General features: G+C 34.2%; 1 long non-coding RNA gene across 2 annotated transcripts in view; it reads left to right on the top strand.

Annotated features, from left to right (window-relative positions):
• The window catches only part of LOC131504504 (uncharacterized), a 51557-nt gene that overhangs the window by 1395 nt on the left and 25402 nt on the right, over positions 1 to 24760 (top strand). The gene's annotated exons all lie outside the window — the stretch shown is intronic.

Genomic DNA, 24760 nt, shown 5'->3' with positions numbered 1-24760 from the left:
TGGGGGATTTACTCTTAAGCATAATGTTTTTAGAACTATTGATGTTGGATTTGAGGGAGCTGAACATGAAGACAGTTTTGTCACATCAGATTAAAGGCATGGCTACCAGGGCATCTGCAAGTGTATTCTTTGTACCTACGTAATGCTGGGCCTCCCCCTAATTTGCTTTTGGCATCTAGTTGGTAATGATCAGAGACTGCCAACAAAGGAAGTCAGAGGCTCAGGTAGGAGTTAACATTAGGATAAGACAGGGGGCCCTGAACCACAGTTTAGGGAATTAAATACCATACCACACACACACACACACACACACACACACACACACACACACATATATATACATATATATGTATATGTGTATATGTATGTGTGTGTGCATATATATTTCTATAGACACAAATAAAGCAACTTTTTGAAAGTATAACTTCTTTTCATAGCTAAATACAACAAAAATATTTAAAATTACAATCTTTACTTTCATGTTATTTTTTTCCCCACTAATTTATTGAGTCCAGAAATTAAAACAAAGTTAGGGTACATACGTATTTTTTCAATATTTATTATGAGATAATAACTTCAACATTAGATGTCTCTTTATCTTAATTCTTTGAGTATGTTGGGTTTATTATAATAGATCTTCAAGTTGTAAATTAAACTAAAGAGATCCTCCTTGATTAAAATATGAATGCTACACAAAAGTACCTCATTGTGGCAAGTGCAAATCCAAGTGATTTAACTGCTCGTGACTCTATCTTTTGAGTGCTTCGCTTAGTCTATTAAAAATAATGACAAACCTTCAAGATTTCAAAGAAATCCTTAAGGATTTTGTTTAATCAAAGGGTTACTGAAACACTTCTGGAGAGTCGACATGGTGGCTTTTATAGATTATGAAGACGGTCATTAAAAAATAAGATGGTATTTATCAGAGTAACATGAAAAAAAGCATCCCAGCATGCTGTAAGTGATAATGGGAATTTTTATTAATTTGTAACTATCACACGGTGTTTTGTAACACAATCCTGGGCTTTGAGTGAAGCAAATGTGGCTTATTGATAAAGTCTTTTGGTTTCTAAGTGGTGACATCTTAAGTGAAATACTTAGAACTAATAGCTTTATTAGTAAAATTGTCAGTTCTGGTTTTCCTCTCAAACGCAATTATTAGATAATATTAGCTTACTGATATTGATAGATTTTCATACAAAAGTAAAAAAAATGGTAACATTTAGATATTGATAAGAGGTCTCTGCAGTTTTTATCAAGTACATTAAATCTTTTGTTATACTTAACATTTATTTATTTTGCGTTATCATAATGAGCTTTTTTAAACAATTTTTTTAATGTTTATTTACTTTTGAGAGAAAGAGACAGAGCACAAGTGGGAGAGGGGCAGAGAGAGAAAGAAGGACACAGAAGCTGAAACAGGCTCCAGGCTCTGAGCTGTCAGCACAGAGCCCTATGTGGGGCTCCAACTCAAACCATAAGATCATGACCTGAGCCACAGTCAGACACCCAGGCGCCCCATAATGAGCTTTAAAAAAATTCACGTTAGAAATGTGTTGATATTGATAAGGTTGATCAAAAATTAAATTTAGGGGACAACATGAAGAAAAATCTGAGGTATACTTTTCAGTTATAAACAAACTAGAGACTCAGTATAGTGGTTTGATAGGAAACATGGCAAGAATAATCTAAAAGTCCTGGGGCACCTGCGTGGCTCAGTCGGTTGAGCGTCCGACTTCAGCCTAGGTCATGATCTCACAGCTCATGAGTTCAAGCCCTGCGTCGGGCTCTGTGTTGACAGCTCAGAGCCCGGAGCCTGCTTTGGATTCTCTGTCTCCCTTTCTCTCTGCCCCCAACCCACTCGCATCCTGTCTCTGTCTCTCTCAAAAATAAATAAACATTAAAAAAAAATTAAAAGTCTTTCCACATTATGAGTGCACATTTGTGATGAGGGATACCATTTCTTGTGTGCTTTCTGATTGTTTATGGAATTTAATTTCTTCATTCTCTATGTCTTGACTTTATTTCTCTACTTTGATTCTTACTCTACTTTGATTCTTTATTTCTTATATAGAATGTGCCACATTAGACACTAAGTTCCCTCCAGGACAAACCCTGTCTTGTGCAGCTATAGATAAGTAACTTTGAGTCCTATTGTATGCATACTCGTTGTTGCCCATTATTAAAATCTATTATGGGAATATTGCTACAGCAACAATGCTTAGGATGGCTTGACACAGGTGGCCTAGTACTACAATTAGTTCAACAAACAAACAAAAACAAAACAAAACACTTAGGCTGATCTGGACAGCAATCTCTCAGTGTTTATAAGCAGCTTTAAAAGCATTCTCATTTTTGACTAAGTAGTTCCCATTCTTGACATAGATTCTAAAATAAAAATAAACACCCTTAAATTTTGACAAGGTTTACACACTGAGGAATTTACACCCACTTTGTAGCATTCAAATATTGCAAACAATTTAAATACTCGACAGCAAAGAAATAATTAAAGAAATCACACCACAACTAGTCAATGTTATTTTATACATTCATATAAAATTGGTGATAGTAATAGAGTAAAATGGATATTTTGGGTTTTTTTTTTTTTTGGTTATTTCGAGATGCTGATATACATGCTAGTTTTTATTAAAACACAGTTTTGAATTCTTAAAAAAATGAGAGTAAATATGTGATACATTTCAAATACAATAAATTATAGCTATATTGTAAGTCAGGGAGTAGAATTGTAAATCTAAATTTCCCACTCAAATATTAATTAACATAATAAAATATTTTTGGTGAGCCAAAAAAGAATATAAAGAAAAGATTTAATTCTAAAATATTTAAAGGAAAATGATATTGGATCTCTTTTTTTTTTTAATTTTTTTTTAACGTTTATTTTTGAGACAGAGACAGAGCATGAACGGGGGAGGGTCAGAGAGAGGGAGACACAGAATCTGAAACAGGCTCCAGGCTCAGAGCCGTCAGCACAGAGCCCGACGCGGGGCTCGAACCCACGGACAGTGAGATCGTGACCTGAGCTGAAGTCGGACGCTTAACTGACTGAGCCACCCAGGTGCCCCTTGGATCTCTTTTTTAAAAGCACTATTCTAAAAAAAGTGTAATATCATCAATGTTAACTCACGAGTATATTTTTGTGTAGATTATTCCCTGTTGCTGTAAATGTGCATTTTGACTCTATACAAGTCAAGAGAATGATGCAGAGATAGGCTATAAAATAACTCCAAATACTTTATTCTAAATCTTTCATATTTACGTAATAGATCCCTTAGTTGATAACTTTGAAAAAATCATTTAAAATAAGATTTTAAAGGGTCTTTTTTTTCTGGCTCTGCAAACTTTTTACTGATGGCAAGCTGTATATTTTGTTTTTGTTACATGAACAGTTTCCTGATTTGTCTTTTTATACATTTTATCATGAATAAATGGAAGTTTTGAAGGAGCCTTAACTATATAACAATTTCCATATTGTTATGTTTGTATTCCATTTATTTGGAATGTTTTTGAAGTAGAGTAAAAATTATTTTTGAAAAGAGTTGCAAAACATAATACATTTGCCTATTTAGATTCATGGGCACAGAACTGGCTAGGCTTATAGAATAGTAATTGATTTGTCTTTTCACATCAGTAGTATAATAAAGTCAGTAATTTTCACCAGAATAAAATAATGATACAGATTTCAGATTTTTAAAATGCTAGCATGATGACATAATGCTAAAAAACAGACCGGTGTTTAATTTTTAAAAATAGCCTTGAATACTGAAATAACTGAACACAAGAGTATGCAAACCGTATTTTAAATGTTATCTATAAAGACTGTTCAATGACATAGAGGATTAATATGATATAATTACAAGTAAAGAACAGAAGGATACAAAATTTGCAAACACAATAGTATTAACAATAATAAGTACTATGTAGTAAATGTTTCTCATGCACCAGCCATTCGAAAGCACTTAGTAGATATAAATTCATGTACATTTTGAGATAACTCCATGAGCCAAATGCATTACCATTTTAGAAATAAAGATCTGAGGCTTAGCAAAAATAGAATGTGTCCAATTTCATCTATTGGTGATTGGTGGAGTCTGGATCACATCTGATAGCCCATGGTTTCACCTGTCATTATCAGTGTTGTTTTGCAGGCAACCCCTAAGAGATTCATTTAGCATTGCAAACTCAGTATGTGGACACACACTTGTAAACGCTCACATAACTTTGTATATCTCAATATGTAGTTTTCAAGAGTGCTATATACTAACTTAAGTCATCATTTTTAGCCTGTGTCCTAATTAGGTATTGCATTTTGGAGAAGTAGATCCTCCTCTTCCTGTCAGAGCAACAGGAAAACAAACTTCCTCTTGTCAGAAGTGGCCTTAAGAACTAGCCAAATATCTTAGTCAGTTTTTGTCAGAAAAACATGAATGCCAATTATGGAAAAATTAGAGTTGTTTTTATGCAAAATCACCTGGTATTCTAACATAAAACTAAACTGTGTTCAACTTAACTTTTTACTTACTCGGAGGTCTGTTTTCTGACTAACATCCTAGCTGACTCACAAGAATATCACTGTTGAAAATCAAACATGTTACAGGAAACAAATTGCTTAGTGGACAGAGGTCAGAAATGAGTATATCTGGAGTTGCATTCTAAGGAAATTCCTGGCCCTATCCTCAATACTATTACTGCACAACCCCATAGAGGCAAAATCATGGCAGAATTTTAGATATTCATAGTAAAACATTTGCTTCTTCATGTCTTGAATATTTATTGAACACCTATGCAAGGAAATAATGATATAACGGCAAACAAGATGATGAAGCTTATCTATGTCTTTGTTGTTTATTCTTTCCATGTTTAGACTGTATCACCAGCACCTAGAACTACTTTCTTAGATATGCCATTTGAATGTCTAAAAAAAACTTCCTCTCTTCTCCTCCTCTGTCTCTCAAACAAAAAAAAAATCCGAAACTGTTTCTGCTTCCACATTTGATTTAAGGACAATTCCATCCTAACTGTTACTTGAGACACAAGCCTTAAGATCACCCTTGACTCCTCTCTCTCTCACCCAACATATAACCCGTCAGCAAATTCTGTGAGCTCTACATTCAGAATCCATTTAGAATTATTTTACTTCTCACTGCCACCACCAACTTGATTGTGGTCCAAGCCACCATCATCTCTTTCCTGGATTTCTCCATAAAAATGGGCTTTCTTTACTGGACTTTCAATTCTCACCTTTTGCGCTCGCATAATCTGTACCCAATACAGCATACAGAGTGATCTTTTAAAAATGTTACTGGTATAATGACACTCCTCAACTCAAAGCCATCTAATGTCAATCTGTGTTCATTCAGAATCAAAGCCAAAGTCCTTCTACTGACCCACAGGCCTTATATAATCTGCTCTCCTTTTTATCTAATGTTACCTTCTATCATTTCTTTCTCCCTCTTCACTATTCATTTCAACTGTAGTAGCACTGGCCCCATTGGGGAATTTATTCTGACAGTCTCCCATCTGAAAATGTTTTCCTCCTGGTTTTCACATGGCTTTGTCTATCTCTGAGCACTGACATATTGCTTTTGCACTTCAGGTTATTTGCTGAAATGTTACCTTATAAATGAGACCCTTCTCTGAACCGCAGTCCTAAATTTACCACTCGTTTCTCCCCATTCTCCTCTTAATTTTTTCTCAACAGCATTTGCACCCATTTGAGAAACTTTATATTTAATTATTTATTTTGTTTATATATTATTTTCCTGATATATTTTAGGAGCCATGGGAATAGAAACTTTGGTCTAATTGGAACTCTTGACTAATTGGACCCACTGCAGGTAGGACAGCACCTGGTCTTTAACCAACGTTCAGTAATATTAATTGAATGGTTGAATCAATTAACCAATCATTAAATCCATCAAATCTGAATAGTAAATGAATATAGACCCTGCGAATGAATAAGAGAGACAAGATTATTGCTTTCTGGAGTTCACAGTCTAGGAGGAGAGATCATTAAACAAGCATCTATATGTAGTATATGTATACAGACTCACATATATAGAAGCATGAAGCAGATCCATAGAAAATTGAGCATGTTAGGGGCGCCTGGGTGGCTCGGTCGGTTAAGCGTCCGACTTCGGCTCACGTCATGATCTCGTGGTCCGTGAGTTCGAGCCTGGCGTCGGGCTCTGTGCTGACAGCTGAGAGCCTGGAGCCTGTTTCAGATTCTGTGTCTCTCTCTCTCTGACCCTACCCCGTTCATGCTCTGTCTCTGTTTCAAAAATAAATAAACGTTAAAAAAAAAAAAAAAAAGAAAATTGAGCATGTTAGTTGCCCTGCCAGGGCTGCCTGCTACAGATTTCTTCGTATTAGGGACCAAGGCACTTTCTGAAAGAGCACCTCACCTAAAAGAGCAGGGCATCAGGCAGATAAATACTCGTCATTAAGAAAGTTATGAAACAGTCCCCAAGACCACTCTCATTTCTGACATCACCTGCAGATTTCAGGGGTTCTCTAGATCACCCTCAGATTTGATAATTCACTAAAAAGATTCACAGAACTCACTGAAATCTGTTAAACTCACAGTTAGAGTTTGCAAAGGATACAGATTAGAATCAGCCAATGGGAAGAGAGATGTGAGGTTGAGTCTAGGAGAGATTTCTAGTTGTCTTCTCCCAATGCAGTCATGTATAGTGTCAACCCTTCCTAGCAATGGTATGAAGATATGCAGAGTATCACCAAACAGGAAAGTTCCCACAAGCCTTAGTGTCCAGAAGATTTATTGATGTTCAGTCATGTAGAGATGGTTGGCTACCTGCGTGACTGAATTTACTCTCCAGTCTCTTTGGTTGTCACACTGATTCCGCATAACCCAAAGTCCATACCATACATCACATTGTTATCATAGACTGTTTGATGTGGTTGAAAGCCTTCACATAAAAAACACAACACGGGGCGCCTGGGTGGCGCAGTCGGTTAAGCGTCACGCAGCCAGGTCACGATCTCGCGGTCCGTGAGTTCGAGCCCCGCGTCGGGCTCTGGGCTGATGGCTCAGAGCCTGGAGCCTGTTTCCGATTCTGTGTCTCCCTCTCTCTCTGCCCCTCCCCCGTTCATGCTCTGTCTCTCTCTGTCCCCAAAATAAATAAAAAAACGTTGAAAAAAAAATTTAAAAAACACAACACAACACAAGAAAACAAAATGAAACAAAACAAAATTTCATCATGCAAGAAATTCCAAGATCTAGGGGTCTACCTCTTTGGAACCAAGGACAAAGGCCAGACTTCTCTTTCAGCCAGGTAAAAAATCTTTACATATACACAAAGCTCCACTTGTATAAGGGAAATTTTCTTCTGAGTATAGCGTTTTTTTCTGTTTTTCAGATATTTTTCCTAGTCCAGTGCTTGTGTCTACCCAGAACCTTGACCATTTTCTATAAATGCAACTCTCTTTATCTTGGCAGCTTCTTTTAATATCACTATATTCTCATGTAAGAATGGGAGCAGTCATGTTGCTGTAAACCCTGTCATCCTGACCATAGTTGAGTGGAGGGTAATATCCAATTAAAGACCTTTCTCAGGACTTTTAAAATTGGAATAAAAAAGAAAGATTGAAACTCCCCAAGTTTCAAGGCAAAAGATATAAACCATAGGACTTCTGGTCAACAGACAATTCTAGTGGACATAGGCTCTGGAGCAAAGTTATATAGATATAACTTATGACTTTGCTATTATAAGCTAAGCAATTGTTCCCATGCTTCATTTTTTCATCTTTAAAATGAAATAATGATAATATATTGCTTCTAAGATTGTAACAAGTATTATATGTATTATATACAGGAGAATTAGCACTTTCAACAAGTACTTTGTGTTAGCTATTGTTATTGTTGCCAGGAAAGATATGTGTTTGCTAGAGGAAAATAAAAGCAGCATTCTCTCACAGAAAAAATGAAATACAAATCATTTTACAGATGAGTTTTATCAAATTTTCAAGAAATATATCATTTTAAGTAATCTTATAAAAGATTTAGAGAATAGAGAATAAAGAGGCAGCCTAGTCTATAAGCCCTATATAACATTAGTACCAAAACTAAGCAAGGATAGTACGAAAACATGGTAACAGTCTAATACATCAATATATATCAAAAAAAAAAAAAAAAAAGACCAGTTTGGGTTTAGCCCAAGAATAAAACTTCAGAAAATCTTCAAGTAAATTTACCATATTAGCTGGCTAGAGAAAGAAAATAACACAGTGTAGTCAATAGATATAGAAAATAGCCATTTGCTAAAACTCAATACTCATTCCTGTTTTCTTTAAAAAATGTATAATAGAATAAAATATTTATATTATAGCAAATATCATTGTTGTGGCAAAAAGTATAAAATCAGGGGGAAAAAAAGACAAAAAAATGACTTATTATCACTTCTTCCAAACATTATACTGAAAGCCTGGCCAACAAAATAAGAAAAAGAAATATAATGTATTAGGACTGAAAAGAATAGGCAAAGCTGCTATTACACACATTATTTTATAACATATACATTATTAGAAATAGTAAGAAAGATTGACAAAGTGGCTAAATATGGGATCAATATATACAAATTGATTGCAGTTTGTTCCAATTAAAAATACCATTTACACTATCAACAAAAAAACCCAATCCACTTTAAAATATATCATAAATTATGAAATTTTAATGTAATGTAATTCTTTATGGAAAATTTAAATAGAATGATGTAATTCTATCACTTCTCCTTAAAAATGATCTATACGTATCTCCTGGGTGGCTCAGTCAGGTGAATGTTGGACTTCAGCTCAGGTCATGATCTTGGGGTTTGTGAGTTCAAGCCCTGCATAGGGCTTTGTGCTGACAGCTCAGAGCCTGGAGCCTGCTTCGTATTCTGAGTCTTCCTCTCTCTTTGCTCCTATTCCACTCTTGCTCTCTCTCTCTCCCTCTCTCTCTAAAATAAACATTAAAAAATGGACTATAGATTCAATTAAATTGGACACAAAATCTCAAGAGAGTTTTCAAAAACCAAAAATAAAATAGTCTCAGCTCTACTGGGACGCAATATAGATTAGCAGCAAGTAAGCTTAGCAATATCAAGTATTCGTGGGGTGTAGATCAAGTTACATTTTATATTTTAGTGTATCCACTTAGGAAGAAAAAAAATCTACCCTTTATCAATTATATTCCTAGATGTATATTTAGAGAAACTCTTGTAAATAAACCCTGGGAGACAGAAACAAGAATGTACATAGTTTGTAATACTAATAACAAGCAAAAAAGAAAATACTAGAAACAACCTACCTGAATATAGGGAAGATAACTGATAAGTAAGATGAAGTTTATCCCCATAATGGAATATTTTTCAGTAATAAAAATTAATGAAACAAAAAGTGAAATACATTGATAAGTTTTAGAAATGTAATGAGGAGAGGAAAAAAAAAGAAGTCACGGTAAATGACATAAAGTATGATGCCATTTTTTTGTAAATACCCCCCAAATATGAACTTCCTGTGCAAGGATAGTGCTAAAAACATAAAAAAAGAGGGAATCATACTAAAAAATCCAGGATAGTGTTTACTTCCAAATGAGAGATAAAAATAAGACATGCAGAAGGAACAGACAATATATATGTGGTGGTAGCTAGTTTATTCTTATGCTTTATAGCTTGTATATGCTTACACATGGTCTTTCATCTGTTTCAAATATTTCTTATTTAAAATAATGAATAAAAATTAAACAAAAAGAATGAAGTAGTATGTGAATAATGCTTGCTACAAATAAAACAGAGTCTATACTCTAGAACTATTAAAATCGTATCATGTAACTTATTTTTCCTATGCTGTTGACCCATGATGTTCTCCCTCTCTTTAAAACTCTTAAAAGCATTTATCATAGTTATATCCACTTAGCAGGCAGCCAGTGAATATTAAATGGTGGCAATTATGACATTTATGCTTATGTTAGTTTCTGTTGTATTCTTTGGGCTGATGTTACCTGAACAATTTGTTCCCTCATTTAACTATCCTGGTGAGGTTGAATTGCAATGAGCCACACTGTTTTTCAGTCCATGTCAATACAAGTTCCATGATTAATTACACATAAAGAAGAACTTGCTTTTAGTTCAATAAATTACACATCTGACCTTTTTATTAAGAGTCCATATATTCTTTAAATTAAGCACCTTTAAACTAAGAATTACAGGTGCTTTATGAGTATTAACTCATTGGTTCCCATAACATTTCAAGAGAGGTTGTTAAAATTACGATACTGAAATAACTTTAAAAATGTTCATTTTTATGAATGTGTATAACGGAAGGAGATTAGTGGTCAGTTGTTACAGGTGTATTTTCAGGTATTTTTAAAAATGTATTATTAACCCTTACAAATACTTTGTATTCAGTTAAACAAAGCAGTCTTAACATTTCTTGACAAACCTTGAAATTTTATGAGTTTATGATAAGAAACGTTAGAAAACACCATCACAGTTTACTTCAATACTCAAAAATAAAATACTGAAATACTTACCTCTACAGGCAAGAGGGACCACACTCCTAGGCTAATTGCCAACATGTTTCTTCCTCTGTGTCATACATTCACACTTACTGTTTAAAAGTATGGGCTTTGTATTCAGAAAGCATGAGTTTGAATCTCACTTTTGCTACTTACAAATAATTGATCTTGGGTAGCTGGGTCTGGGTTTTATTGGGAAGTACAAAGATCAGCTTCAGAGTTCTGTATTAGCCTCATAGTTTTGCTATGATGATTAAATGAGATAATACATATCAAGCACACTTACTGCATGTAGCAATTTTCAATAAATGGGAACAATTTGCAATCATTATTTTATAATAGACTGGCGAATATTATTGTGAAATTCTTCCAGCTGGCCTTCTGTTGATAACTGTTTTGATTAATAAGAAAATGGAGAAGTAATTTTAGATATAAAAATCTATCCTCCAGAATGAAATAAAATTTATCTCTAAGATTGTATTTAGGACCAACACTACATAAAATTGTGAAATAGGCAAATTGGGTCTCTATTCTAACTTTGCTTTCAGTCTTGCCATTCTTTTGATTTGTACCATTGACCAGGCCTTTGCTTCTAGTCCTCTTCCAAACATCAGCTACCCTTCTCTACATTTGGCACATTGTTACATCGTGCAATAATGCACATAGCATGTATTCTTACATTAGCTAATAATAGCTGAGCCTGTTCAAGTATATTTAAGCTTTTGTATCAAGACATAAAGGAGTGAATCACTTAGTGTAAAATTATAGGACTAAATAGATCAGTAAAGGATAGATTCTCACTTTGAGCTGCCTGTTCTATTTCTATTTCCTGACTTTGGTGAGTAGCTAGGGTATATTTATCTGTACCTATGTTTGATGTTTGGAATCTCTTGGCCACTTAGTAAAGCTGTCAAAGTTATTCTGTCTGCAAATGCAAATGTAACTGAGTAAGCTTTGGACTGTGTTCAGTTCCACTGACCCCCAATTTTTTTCCTATTTCTTCTTTTTACAAAAATTTAAAAACATTTTATTTATTCTTGAGAGAGAGACAGAGAAAGAGAGGGAGAGAATGAGCAGGGGAGGAGCAGAGAGAGAGAGAGAGAGAGAGAGAGAGAGAGAGAGAGAGAATCCAAAGCCGGTTCCAGGCTCTGAGCTGTCACACAGAGCCCAACACAGGGTTCAATCTCACAAGCCATGAGATCATGACCTGAGCCAAAGTTGGAGGCTCAACTGACTGAGCCACCCTGGTGCCCCTTTTCCTATTTCTTGTTAAAATGGCACCAAAACCGTGGCGACTCATAGCACTGGATCTTCTCAAAGTAACATGAGCCGCAGACTAGAAGAGGAAATGTCTGTCTTTGTGTGCCCATTTTTGTGTTTCTCCTAAACTTTTCCAGAACCTTGCTGCGTATGGATTCCCCCTTAATGTTGTACAGAATCGCTTCACACAGCCATTCCTGAAGGGATGCTATTCAGAGGAATGGAAGTCTCCCTTCCAGCTTGGGCAGAGGCAGGGCTGGCTACCACTAGGGGGAGCCTTTTATGCCCACCTTCTTGTCTCCCCATTCCCGGCCCTTGGCAGTATTCTCAAAGGATTTCTCACAGACTCAGGTGCTTAATTCATGTTTCTGTCATGGCATGTTAAACATATTTTTATCATACCATGTCTACGTTGTATTCAAATTGAATATTAACAGTCTTGTCAACACAGCATGGGCTCCTGAGAGCATGGGCTGTGTCTTTCTTATTACTGCACCCCCAGAGGAGGCTTTTCATGTCTAATGAAGTGAATGAAAGACTGAGGGAGTGAATGTTTCCCCCCGACCAAAGCATGTTTCCATTCTGGAATTTTGTCATTTATCAGAGTTTTTTGTGCATATTTATCTCTAGAGCTCCTCTTGAACACATGCAGCCTTAAAATAACTCTTTCTGAACGTCAACAGCTTCTGATAAGAACAATGAAATGAAATAAAATTGAATTAGTAGAAAATTCTCTGCTGTTTAAGCATTTGGATCTTGAATTCAGACTTGTATTTATTTGTAAAACATTTGAGCAGAACCCACTAGTGACACAGGCAGTCGGAGAGAATCAGTACTTCCCAGAAAATCAGCCAAGTACTCCCCCAAAATGTAGATGTATAAATGCAGAACGAAAAATGCAGGCGATTACTGACTAAATCAGAGTTAAATTTCCTTCTTCCCTAAGTTTTACCCGATGTATTCTGATAACTGTGTATTTTTTCACTTCTTCATCTTTTAAGTGATAGTTTAATTTCAAAATATTAAAATCCGTAATGAAATGCTTACTAGTTTTGTAGTCTTAATTTCAAACTTGCTGACTTCCTTTGCGATATATACTGTAGTTCAAATGTTTCCTCTTAAATTGCTATCTAGTTCCTGATAAATTGCTGTGATAAAAGTGCTTGGTCTGGTGGGAAGAAGTGACTATTCGTTTTGCTAATGTACCTCACATCTGTCATTTTCACTCCTAAAATACTTTGTTACACTACAGAATATAAAGCTTATAGAGTAGACCTATGAAGTATGTTTTCATTTGAAGAGTCACTATCTATGATTTAATTTGGAATACTGGAATGATTAGATCAGTCTTTTTTCTTTTCTATCACCACTAAGGAATAAGCTTGCTAAGTATAGAAATGTCAACTTTCATATTCCTTGATAAAATGAGCACTATTTCCAGGATTTATTTTAGACCCAGATTGCAAGGGTGGGGATTGATTCTTAGTGCCCATTTATATACAGTTCAGTAATTCTTTGTGGTTGATAAGCACTACTTATTTTCTATGAACTTAGAAAAAGTGCATTTGCAGAAGGAAAAAATGTCAGGAAATGTGGGTGGTACCCTGTTAATTCAATTAATTTAAGACTGAGAGTATATAAAAGAAGGAAGCAGATATCAACTTTTGAAAAAGGAATCTACAGTACTTGGCATGGTGCTCATAAATAATAGGTATTCAAGTACCTTTTTAGTAAGTGAATGTTGAGAAATGGATGGTATAAAATGTTTTTTTTTTTTCCAAAAGAAATCTTTGCTCAGCATATTAAAAATATTTGGCAGGGAAATTCAGAAAAGAATATCTTTGTTAACAAAATATATTCTCTTTTAATCTTTCTTTTTATCAAATGACTCAGCCAAAGGAAAAGATCTAAATAAGATGTCAAGTGAGTATAGAGACATGAGTACAGTAAATCATCTTAATACTTTCAGCAAAGTATACGTTTATAGTACTTAACCTAGGAAATATAAATAAATCAAGATGGAAGCATTTTAGAAATTATGTGAAGGTTGACTGGGACTAAAGAAATTGAAATATATATCTATTTAAATATACATGTAAAAGTATTTTTGTCTTTATATCCCACTGAGAAATTGCGATTTAGGCTAGATTCTACCCAGTCCGAAGTTTGAATGGTTGATGAGCCATCTTCATGAGGTACATAATAATAACCCAATATGTATGTATGTATGTGTGGGTGTTTTATAATATATAGACTGCTGGTTTTGAAAGTGGGATGTCGATACTTGTACAATGAGGCATTTTAGGAAATAAAAACAGGGACTAATCAGATCTGACAAACATTTAGCCAAGAAACAAAAGTAATCAAGAATTCATTCTGAAACAAGATTTTACATAATATATCATCGTTAATTATAAATCACACCCAACCATATAGATACTCTGAAGTCACATCAATAAGGAAACAGTAAGATGATATTCTTTACATCTTTGTTTTGTCTTTATTTTATTTTATTTTATTTTATTTTATTTTATTTTATTTTATTTTATTTTTAAGTAAAAGAGAAGAGAGAGTGAGACAGAATCACAAGCAGGCTTGTGCTGTCAGCACAGAACCTGACACAGGGCTCAAACCCACGAACCACGAGATCATGACCTGAGCTGAAATCAAGAGTCAAAAGCTTAACCGACTGAGTCACCCAGGTGCCCCTGTTTAGTCTTTTAAAGTCCACTTTTGTACATGTTTATGTTATATTTAAGAGATTAATCCTGCATGGTATTATATACAAATATACATATATGGCAGAATACTAAAAAATGTAACGGATATGTGACTCTAATGACAGAATTTTGGAGGCAACTGATAGACTATAGAGGTTTGATGGAGCTTCAGAACCTGGGAGAGTTTAAGAGACGTCAGGGAGCTTCAAAACTTCCTGAAATTGTATGCAAATCTAAGCGCCTGTGCTGACCCATAAAGAGAGCCTGCAGAGCTGTCGTGACATTATCATGGAAAACAGTGACTCATTTTCACTTAAAAACAACCACATGCTATCAATCCCTTATAGATTCGGAGTGAAAAATATTTAAATATATTGGGAACTAATATTTGGTATATATTAAGATGTTTGAATAAATTTTTAATAAATTGGATTCATTGCAAAATAAATAAGGCTTCATAGAATGATATAGGTTGCAAATATATATAATTATACCAACTGGCGGAAATGCATCAAATAACAGGTGTGACAACTGATAGCTAAAATGATATTTAATAGAAATTCATATGGTAGAATTTCATTTTTTCTTTTCCATTTAGTCATCAAAAATACATGATAGACAGTATAAAATGAAAACAGATGAAATGAATTTCCACATGGGTTCTGCCAAGTTTCATCTTCTCAGTGAGTCCTGAGGAAGTCCAGAATCCATTCCCGCAAATATGACTGGAATCTGCAGAATCTGTGAATTACTTCTTCATTCTGCCAACCGACAAACTGCTCAATGTGCAGGAACACGAGGCAATGGAAGGCAAGTTAGTTTATTAGGGTATCAGGATTGTTTTCCTTCCTCACCTCTCCCCTGCCTTTCCATTTCCCTTCCTTATCTCCTTGCAGGTCGCCCACTCTCCCTCCCTTTCAGTTTGCTTTGTAGTTTAAAAAGTTATAGTACTTTCAAAAGCTATGACCATGATATTTTATTTTCACAAATTGTGTAAGAAACGGAGACATTAAAATGCAATACATTGCTCACTATGTTCTGAGTTAAGACAATTTCACTGTACTAAAATAAAGAATGGAGTCCACCCAGGAGAAAGTGTTAAAGTTGCACTGGAAAAAATGAATTCTTAGCCAGTCGTAGTCTCTCCTCAGTCTATATGCTAATAACCTTTGGCAGTTATATACTGTTACTTCCTGTCACTCAATCAAAAAAAAATCTACAAGTTATCATAAACTTTCTAATTGAGCTTATTGAAAGAAGCAAATAGTTTTCACTGTGCCTTTATTTGTGGGACCCATTAGCTACCTGCATTACATTGTAATATATTATTTTTCACAGGAAATCAGTAATAGGGCTTAAAGAAAATTTTCAAGAGTTAGCATTCAAATGTCTTTGACATATAAATGATACACAGTTGCTATCACTGTATTTCAAGTTTTATAAACTGCATCAAAACTAATGACATATTATAAAACATGGAAATTTAGAAATAGAACTATCATGATTATAAAATATTATACATTTATCTTAAAGCAACCTCAAGAAATGATTACTTTTTTGAATCAAGTAAATACTAATGTGAGATATCTAAAGGCAATTGATATTAATAGTATTGACAGCATAAGTTCCTTTCTATTAAGTGAACTGATTGGCTTTAAAATAAAATATGAATATAATTAAAGCTGATTCTAATCAACTCTAGAGGTTTTATAATTAGAACATGATTTACAAATGTTTGAACTCAGAGAAAAATGAATACTTTTGAATATTATAATAATTATATGTATTTTTCAATTCTGATATACTTTTAAAATGCAATACAATGTACTAAAGAGAAGTGTCTAATACCTAAAAATTGAAACAATCATTTCCCCACTATTTGCTAAAATATTTAATGAAGAATAAACAAACAAGGTTAGTCTTCCTGCTTTTATGTATTAATTTTAGAGATTAGAATATTTCAACCTTTGTGTATTTTAGTCTATCCCTTAACTCATGGGAAATTTTATTTTTAATAGATACCAAAATGCTCTATGATCAATGATTTTTTTTTCATTTTTGAGAGAATCTTTTCTAAGAATCCTGAAAGACTCCTTCTCTTGCAATGAAAAAAAAATCTGTATTCTAGCCCCAGTTGGGCATCTTATGTTTCTATCCACGGCACATTATGCAACTTCACTTAGCCTTTGTTTTCTTACCTGTAAAATGGGGATTGTACAGTCTGTCTTGGCTCCCTCATAGCTTCTTTTTGAGGAGGTGGAAGGTAGGGATCATTTGCAATGATGGATATGAAACAATGTTTGACTTAAAAAGTACAATCTACCATCTGCATTGCTATGTTATTAGTGATTTATAAAACTATGGATTTCTGATTGTGACAGCTAATGTGGAAGTTTATTGTTGGATGGATATTTGGGGACCTAAAATCCAATCCATTTATTTTCCAGACCAAGAGAGACTGACTCCATGATTTGTTGAGTGACTAGATCTTAAAATTCTTTACTTCACTCACTTTATTATGACATATCAACTTTGTTAATTCCTTATTTTATTATTATCAACAGATTTCCATTAAGGTTCAGTTCTCTGATAAATCTAGGCATTTTATCTGGCTTATGCAGGGTGGTTTAACTACCAAAAATGCATTAAGATGGGATGAAAGTGTATCTGTTAAATCGGGGTTAAATTTGGAGTTAAATGGGGTTAAATTACCCACAAACACTAATCATCACCATCCGCAGAGTAATCTATTATATTCATATAGAGCTTTATTTGGCAGTGTACTTTACAACTTGAGTCAATCCTCACAAAAATGGTACAAGATAGAAATTTTGGAGAGGGCCAATGTTTTGTCCAAAATTCTTCATGCAGCAAAATTGTTTTTTGTTTGTTTGTTTGATGTTAAATTTACTGATCTCCAACAACACAATAAATTAGAAGCTGAGTAGTTTCAAAGTAAATTAATTTAAAATATTGAAATATCATTTTATAGGTATACTGCAGTATAATTAAAATATGACTTATTCCTGTCCAGAATCTAATAGTGTCTTGTCTAAATCAATTTCCTAGAAGTTGTTCTTAGATGTGCTTAGCTCCTGCATATTCTCAGTTCTATCATGCCATGTTGGGCCTTAAATTAGGTAGTTCCTAAAGAAAATTTTGGCACAGACATGACACTATAAAAATGAAGGTACTGTTTGGACACCAGAGAAACTTAATTTTGGAAAAGGCTAAGAACTTGACTCTTTGTGCTTTTATTCTTTTATTAAATTTACTACAAATTCATCCTATCAGATAGGCTGGGTGGACTTCTCTACTGTTGCATTTGAATTAAAAAAATTTTTTTTAATGTTTATTATTTTTGAAAGACAGAGAAAAAGAGAGAGACAGAGACAGAGACCAAGCAGGGAAGGGGCAGAGAGAGAGGGAGACACAGAATCTGAAGCAGGCTCCAGGCTCTGAGCTGTCAGCACAGAGCCTGACACGGGGCTCAAACCCAGGAACCCTGAGATCATGACCTGAGCTGAAGTCAGATGCTTAATCGACTGAGCCATCCAGGAGCCCCATCTACTGTTGCATTTGAATGATGTTTTATGAAATGTTAGCTTGAGAGCAAGTGGAGTGTTGTTATGGGAATTATATTAGTTCTTTTTATGATTTATTAGAACAACTGAAAATTTTTCCTGCCCACTTTAAGGTACACAGCATTTGTGGATTTTTGCTACCAGGAATGGTTTTGACTGTGTAATAAGAGATATACAGTTGCTCTCCTCTATCCATGGGGAAAAGTGCCAAACAAATGACAGGTATGACACTAAATAAATATTCACAGCATTTGAATCCTAAATGATTTATTTTTGAGTAGCAATCGAGTTATGTTGTCAAAAGAAATGCCATTCTGCGATGATGAATTCTTAATCTTTGAGTTTTTCCTAAACCCTTTCCTTTTCAATCTGAATTTTAACTTAAAGAGATTTTTGAATGCGAATAAAAATGTGCCCAAATTTATTATCGGGGTCTACGTTTTACACATGATTTTCTGAGCATAAGTTGTTTTTAGAGATCAAAATGATGGTGGAAAATAATTTTCTCTTACCTATTGCATAGCGAAGTAGAAATAAGATTATTTGTTATGACAAAATACCAGCAAGTGTAATCTCATAACATTACATTCTATTTAACTGCTTTGTTTAACTGTGAGTAAGTTTTGGGGCTATGTATAAAATAATTGCTTAATTAATTCTTTAAAAGGCAAAGCAATCTTTTTGTAAAAACTGCCCTTTCTAGATTTTTTACATGAATTTGATCATGACTCTAATCATTTCATAAAAAAACTTTTTAAATTTTTTTTTTAATGTTTACTTATTTTTGAGACAGAGAGACAGAGAGACAGCGTGCACAAGTCGGGGAGGGGCAGAGAGAGGGAGATACAGAATCTGAAGCAGCCTCCAGGCTCTGAGCTGTCTGTCAGCACAGAGCCTGAGGCAGGGCTCCAACCCCTGGACCAGGAGATCCTGACCTGAGCCGAAGTCAGACATTTAACAGACTGAGCCACCAGGCATCCCCATAAAAAACTATTTGATGTAGTGGACATTTTAAAAATCGAGTGTGATAATTTTATGAGGAACTATTTCATATTTATCTGTTTAAGGAATCAGATATATTTCTGATAATAAGTGATTTGCTTTCATGCTGTATGCGGTAAAAACAAAATACTATGTTTTTATCATGTGCCTTGGTTACAGACTATGAGTTTGCTTTGTTTTGCTTTAATAATACCGAGTTTCCTATCAGCTGCTGAAGAATGAAACGAAACATTTTTAGAGTAGTATAACATTTAGGTGTTCTTTATTAAAAGACACTGCTGTTCCTCAAAGTTTCAATACTTTCAAAAGAAATCAACACAATATATTTTTGTAGACATTAAATACAATCTCTGAGTGAGCAAGAAAATGCTGCATATGGCAGTGTCTTAAATGGGAAACTCTCTTGCTGTCGTGTTTCTAAAAAGGAGTCACAGCTTGCATTTAAAAGTCTCTTCAGACAGCTGAGGGTATTTTCAGAAATATATCATTCTTACAGTTCTGAGAAAGTGTTGTTACTAGTTCTTTGGAAGAGCTACCATCCCAAATCTAAATGACTCGTGTAGAACACACACACATACACACACACACACAAAATTTAAAATCTTTAAATGATGATTATCATCAAAAAGTACGTTCAGGAAAAGCTGTTGTCGGGTTATAAAAAACTCATGATCTTTTCTCTGGAATAAAGTCTAGAAAGATAAAAACCGATCTAACAACTTTAAAACATTTCAAGAAGCAGCAAGGGTAGACTATGTTACAACTTTTGTTAAAGTTTATAACAAGAACAAAGACAGATGGTGTAATTTACTATATAATTATAATAACTTACGCTTATATGATCCATTATGGTTTCCCTGCTTTGTTTCCCAATTAGGCATCTCATAGCAGTGCTGTAAAACAGTGCAGGGAATTTTTTGCCTTTTTCAGATGAGGAAACTATGTTCAAAACTTTGCCTAAGGGTTAAGCTGGAACTTAAACCCAAATCAGAGCTGAGTATTTTTTTTTTTTTCCTCATAGTACACTCACACACATTATTCTGTTCTTAATTTTCCTTTCAAGTTCCTTTCATGGAGAATGAGCATGTGCAATGGCCCGAGGTCCAGCTGGTATTCTGTTCATTGAACACACCTGTGCTTGATCTCAGGGTCCTCATTTGTAAAAGAGAGGCTTGAATTTCACGCTCTTCTTTAGCTACTCCCCACTCTCCCATCTAAATGTGAAAATGATTTTCAACCCAGAAGGCACACAACATTTATGATCAAGGGACATTGTAGATATGAGATATAGAGGAGTCTCTGAGATTTTCTAAGGGCCTTATGTAAATAACGGAATAACAGAGGTGCAAAGTCATGACTGCCTGATAATTCTTTCAAAACTCTTGGAGAATGAGAGTTTCAAAATACTGAGGAAAAATGACCTCATGACCAAAAGGAGATTTAGAAAACTCTAATTTGGTTGATTCTGAGAAAAATTGCTAGAGAGTTAATGTTTGTGAGCGTTTAGAAAATAAGGTAGTGATAAGAGGGGCAAGCATGGTCTTTACCAGTAGGCATGTTAAATTAACTTTTAAAAATTACAATACGAGACTGGCAGATTAGTTTATGTGTGTGTGTGTGTCACCATGGAATAACTTGCTTGATGTTCTGTGGTCAAGATGAAGAAATCAATGCAGGCTAGATCAAATTCAGGTTAGGTTGACTTTTAGGAGAATAAGCAGCCCTAAAGTGTATTGACTGACAGTTCAACTTAGCCTGGTAAGAGATCTCTAATCTAATTGACCATATGCTATGGTTAACTTTTGTTTGTTTGTTTGTTTGTTTGTTTGTTTTTAGTATATATTTTTACCTGTTACTTAGAGATCTGTTTTAATATTGGTATTACATCTTTCAAAAATTCAGTCTTATATTTGACCTTCTGTTTAATGAAGAAACAATCTTTTAAAATATTGGTCTATACACCTTGGGCATCCCAATGAGTAGTTTTCGTTATTGAATCAGTATTTTCTCTTTAAAACATCCAACAAATTGTGCCTCCTACATTTATTGCCTTGATGTGGCTTGGTGTCAGAAGATCTCTGAGAGATCTTTAATGAATATTGCTAAATCTTTCTAGGGTATAAATGTGTTGTCACAGCCATGACTTTAATTTGGTAGTAAATTTACTGTTCCTCTCCAAAGCAAACAGACAAAACATTCCATTTATTTGACTAAATGGAGATAATTTCCTTTCTCTTCTCTCAAAATACCTGCTTTTGATTTTTTCCATTAAATAGTTACTTAATTTTTTTAATGTTTATTTATTTTTGAGAGGGGAGAGGGGCAGAGAGAGGGGGACACAGAATCTGAAGCAGACTTCAGGCTCCAGGCTGTCAGCACAGTGCCTGACCCAGGGCCCAAACCCACAAGCCATGAAATCATGACATGAGCTGAAGTCGGATGCTTAACCGACTGAACCACCTACGAGCCCCTAAATAGTTCTTTAATTTTAACAGCCTTTCCATATGGAGTTGTATTTTACATATTTTAATTGCATGACTGAAGGATTAAAATTTGGGCGTAGACTTTCAGAAGAAAAGCAGTATGCACAGGCTATCTGGAGTGTTTCAGGAGAGCAGTATTAGATGTACCCCAAAACAAAAGTTTTCAACCGACGGAGAATTTGACTTTTGCAATATTATACCTGGCATTGGAAACTTTATTTCTCACCAAGCCAGCGTATATTACTTTTAAAGATATTTGTATGAATGTTTTACTGATGTGTCTTTATGAAGAAAAGAGTCAATAGCTACATTAATGCTAAGCTCACTTGAATGTCCCATTGCCTACCCTACTTTGTAATTTGTAGTATGGAGCCCAAACAACAGTAATCTGCAGTGAAGACAGTCGTTTAAGATATTTTTAAAAGTAATAAATAACAAAGAAACTAATTTTAAAAGTGAAACGTGAAGTTTACTAATCTAGCAAAACTTGTGCAACCTAGAGATTTCAATCTGACATCAACTTTGTCGCTGGGGATTAACCATGCATCTTTAAGTAAGTTAATACGAAGTGTATGTTGTTTGTGAAATATCCTTTATGTGCAAAGGTATAAAAGCACAAAATAAGTATTACTTCTAGTTTATATTACCATATCTTTCGTTGTATGAGCTTCTATTTTAAGTGGCTGATCAAAATTAATGTGGTTCTTCTACCCAATGGCATTTATTTTGGTTATAAGATTAGAAATGTAAATTTGCAATAAAAGAAGAAAATAGGAAGCTGGTTTTAATGAATATTTTACACATGACTAATTAACAGAATCCCCTACAGGAATTTGGAAGTAATAAGGAATTGACTGAAAATAAATTAAAAATTAATAAAGGAGTCTCCAAACAACTTTGTTTATGAACATTTAACAGTTGCTTTCTTAGTTATGAATATTTCAAGCTGTTTTGTTATTCAGCATGTATTATTCTTGTAGAGTTCATAATTTTAGAGGTGATTAGACAAAAAGGGAGTAACACACAAAACAAAATGTCTTCAAATGATAAAAACCCACCTTGGGAAAACTTGCTAATGGAAAAATAATGGCTTAATAGTCATGATTTTTGTCTAACAATACCTGCAAAATGGGAGTCTGATTCCATATAAGGATCATGAACCTTGAAAGGAGTAAAGGAAAACCCAGCAGTTTGAGTTCCATGAACAATGTAATTGCTTTTGGAGAAGAAACTTTTGAGCAGAAGAAAATGCTTCTTTTTGCCAAACATGTTGAAAATTAGTTTAAATGATAGTGATTCATTCTTGCATGTAAATTGTTGAGAACGTCTTTCAAGAAGGTATATAATCAAATCATCTTTCTTTAGGTATATTTAGTCTGAATTTATTTAGGTAGCTAAATATTTATGGACACCTCCCCTCAGTGTTGGCAAACTAAAGGCATAAATTGAAGAACTTTAGCTACAATATATCAAAAGACACATTTTTAAGCAACTTCAATTTATTCCCAAAATTGAAAGGGAAGAATCAAACAGAATAAGTGGCAATGATTCCTTCTACTTATCGTCTCTTGATGGAAACAACACTGAAGGACTTTCAATTGTGCTCTGTACATAAAGGGTGGAATATGTTTGGAAAACATGCTGCATAAAATAAATGTGAAATACACCTTTCAGATATACACAAATTATCAGTTGTATTCAGATGAACAGATAACATTTTGAATGGTTGAATTAACACACATGATAATAGATTCAAGTATTGAGTAAAAAAGAAGCAGTTATAAAGTTACCTCAAGGATAAGTCATCAATCTCTTGCAATATTAAAATCTCTTAATATAGTTTAAAAATTAGTAGATGTACTAGAAATATTTCATAGGAGAAAATAGACATATGAGACTGTTGTAGCCCTGAGAGCATTTCAAGAGAAAAGAAAATTCTATTACTAAAGTTAGATATATCAATATTCTTTAACATTCTTCCAACCCTGAAATTCAGTAATAAAAAATACCTTTTTTGGTTATAATATTACTTTTAACAAGAAAAAAATGTTTCCTACGTCTCCTACAAATTCCAGAACCAAATTTCATTATAAATGCTCTTATGTAAAGTGTTCCCATTACCATTAGTTCAACTATCAATCTATCTACAAGATAAACATTTCAGTTCAAAGAGAAAAAAGAAAGCTTTCTACTTCGTATTGGTGATCAAAATCTGAACCACTGATACCTTGCGTATTTCTTACTGTAATTTGGGATTTCAACTATAGAGTGATTTTCTTCTGAAAGATAAAGAAGCAGAAAGACTTAAGTCAGCATGATGTTGTGCTTCACATGAATAGATTGCATTTGATCAGAAATGGAAATGTTGAAGGGACAGAGAGGAGAAAACCAAGAGAAACAAAAAAAAGTGGTATGAGAGAGGGAGGGAAGCAGGAAGGAATCCTGCCTTTACCTACTGGGAATTAGATGTTGTATGTATTATATGCCAAGATCCTTGGAAATAAATTCCGTAATACTACATAATTGTACTTTGCTTAGCCTTCTTCCTTTAGCCAAAACAGAATACAGCAGGAGAAGCGCTGTGTTTTCCCTGGTGATCTCCTCATTGTACTCCTTTACTTCTCCTTCTTTTCTTTTTTCCCTCTTTCACTCCTCCCCCTCTTCCTGCATTTTTCCTTTCCCTCCCCCCTCTCCTCCCTCCTCTTCCTCCACACCTTCCTCCTTCTTCTTCCTCTTCTTTCTCTCTCATTCTTTTCCTTTCCCCTCTCACCGTCATTCTCCTTATATTTTTTCTGGCATATTCCTCAAACTCAGAGAAGTAGAATTTATGATTAAAACTCTAGAATAAATTTTGTATTTTGAAATTAGCAGGCAACAATTATAGGCTCTAAATAATATTACTATTAAGAATTGTTTTTCTCTCCATCTTTAAATAAAAGGCCAAGACATCTTACTTTAGTTTTGATCTTGTCATATGCAAAAAATTTAACTTTATCAGAATATCAGTTACCCATGAATGAAATTCACTAAATAAAATTTGCTTCAAGAATATAGATGGTTGCAACCGAGTCATTTAAATACTTGTACTAAATTTGAGTTCAGATATTCATTTTGTTGCAAAAACAGTTAATGATATAAGAATGTATTCACCTGCCAACTTTTTTATTAGCTATAGGA

The sequence above is a fragment of the Neofelis nebulosa genome, chromosome 2 (assembly GCF_028018385.1).
Source record: "Neofelis nebulosa isolate mNeoNeb1 chromosome 2, mNeoNeb1.pri, whole genome shotgun sequence".
Lineage (NCBI taxonomy): Eukaryota > Metazoa > Chordata > Mammalia > Carnivora > Felidae > Neofelis > Neofelis nebulosa.
Note: the sequence above shows the minus strand (reverse complement) of the source record. Positions and strands in the feature narration are given on the sequence as shown.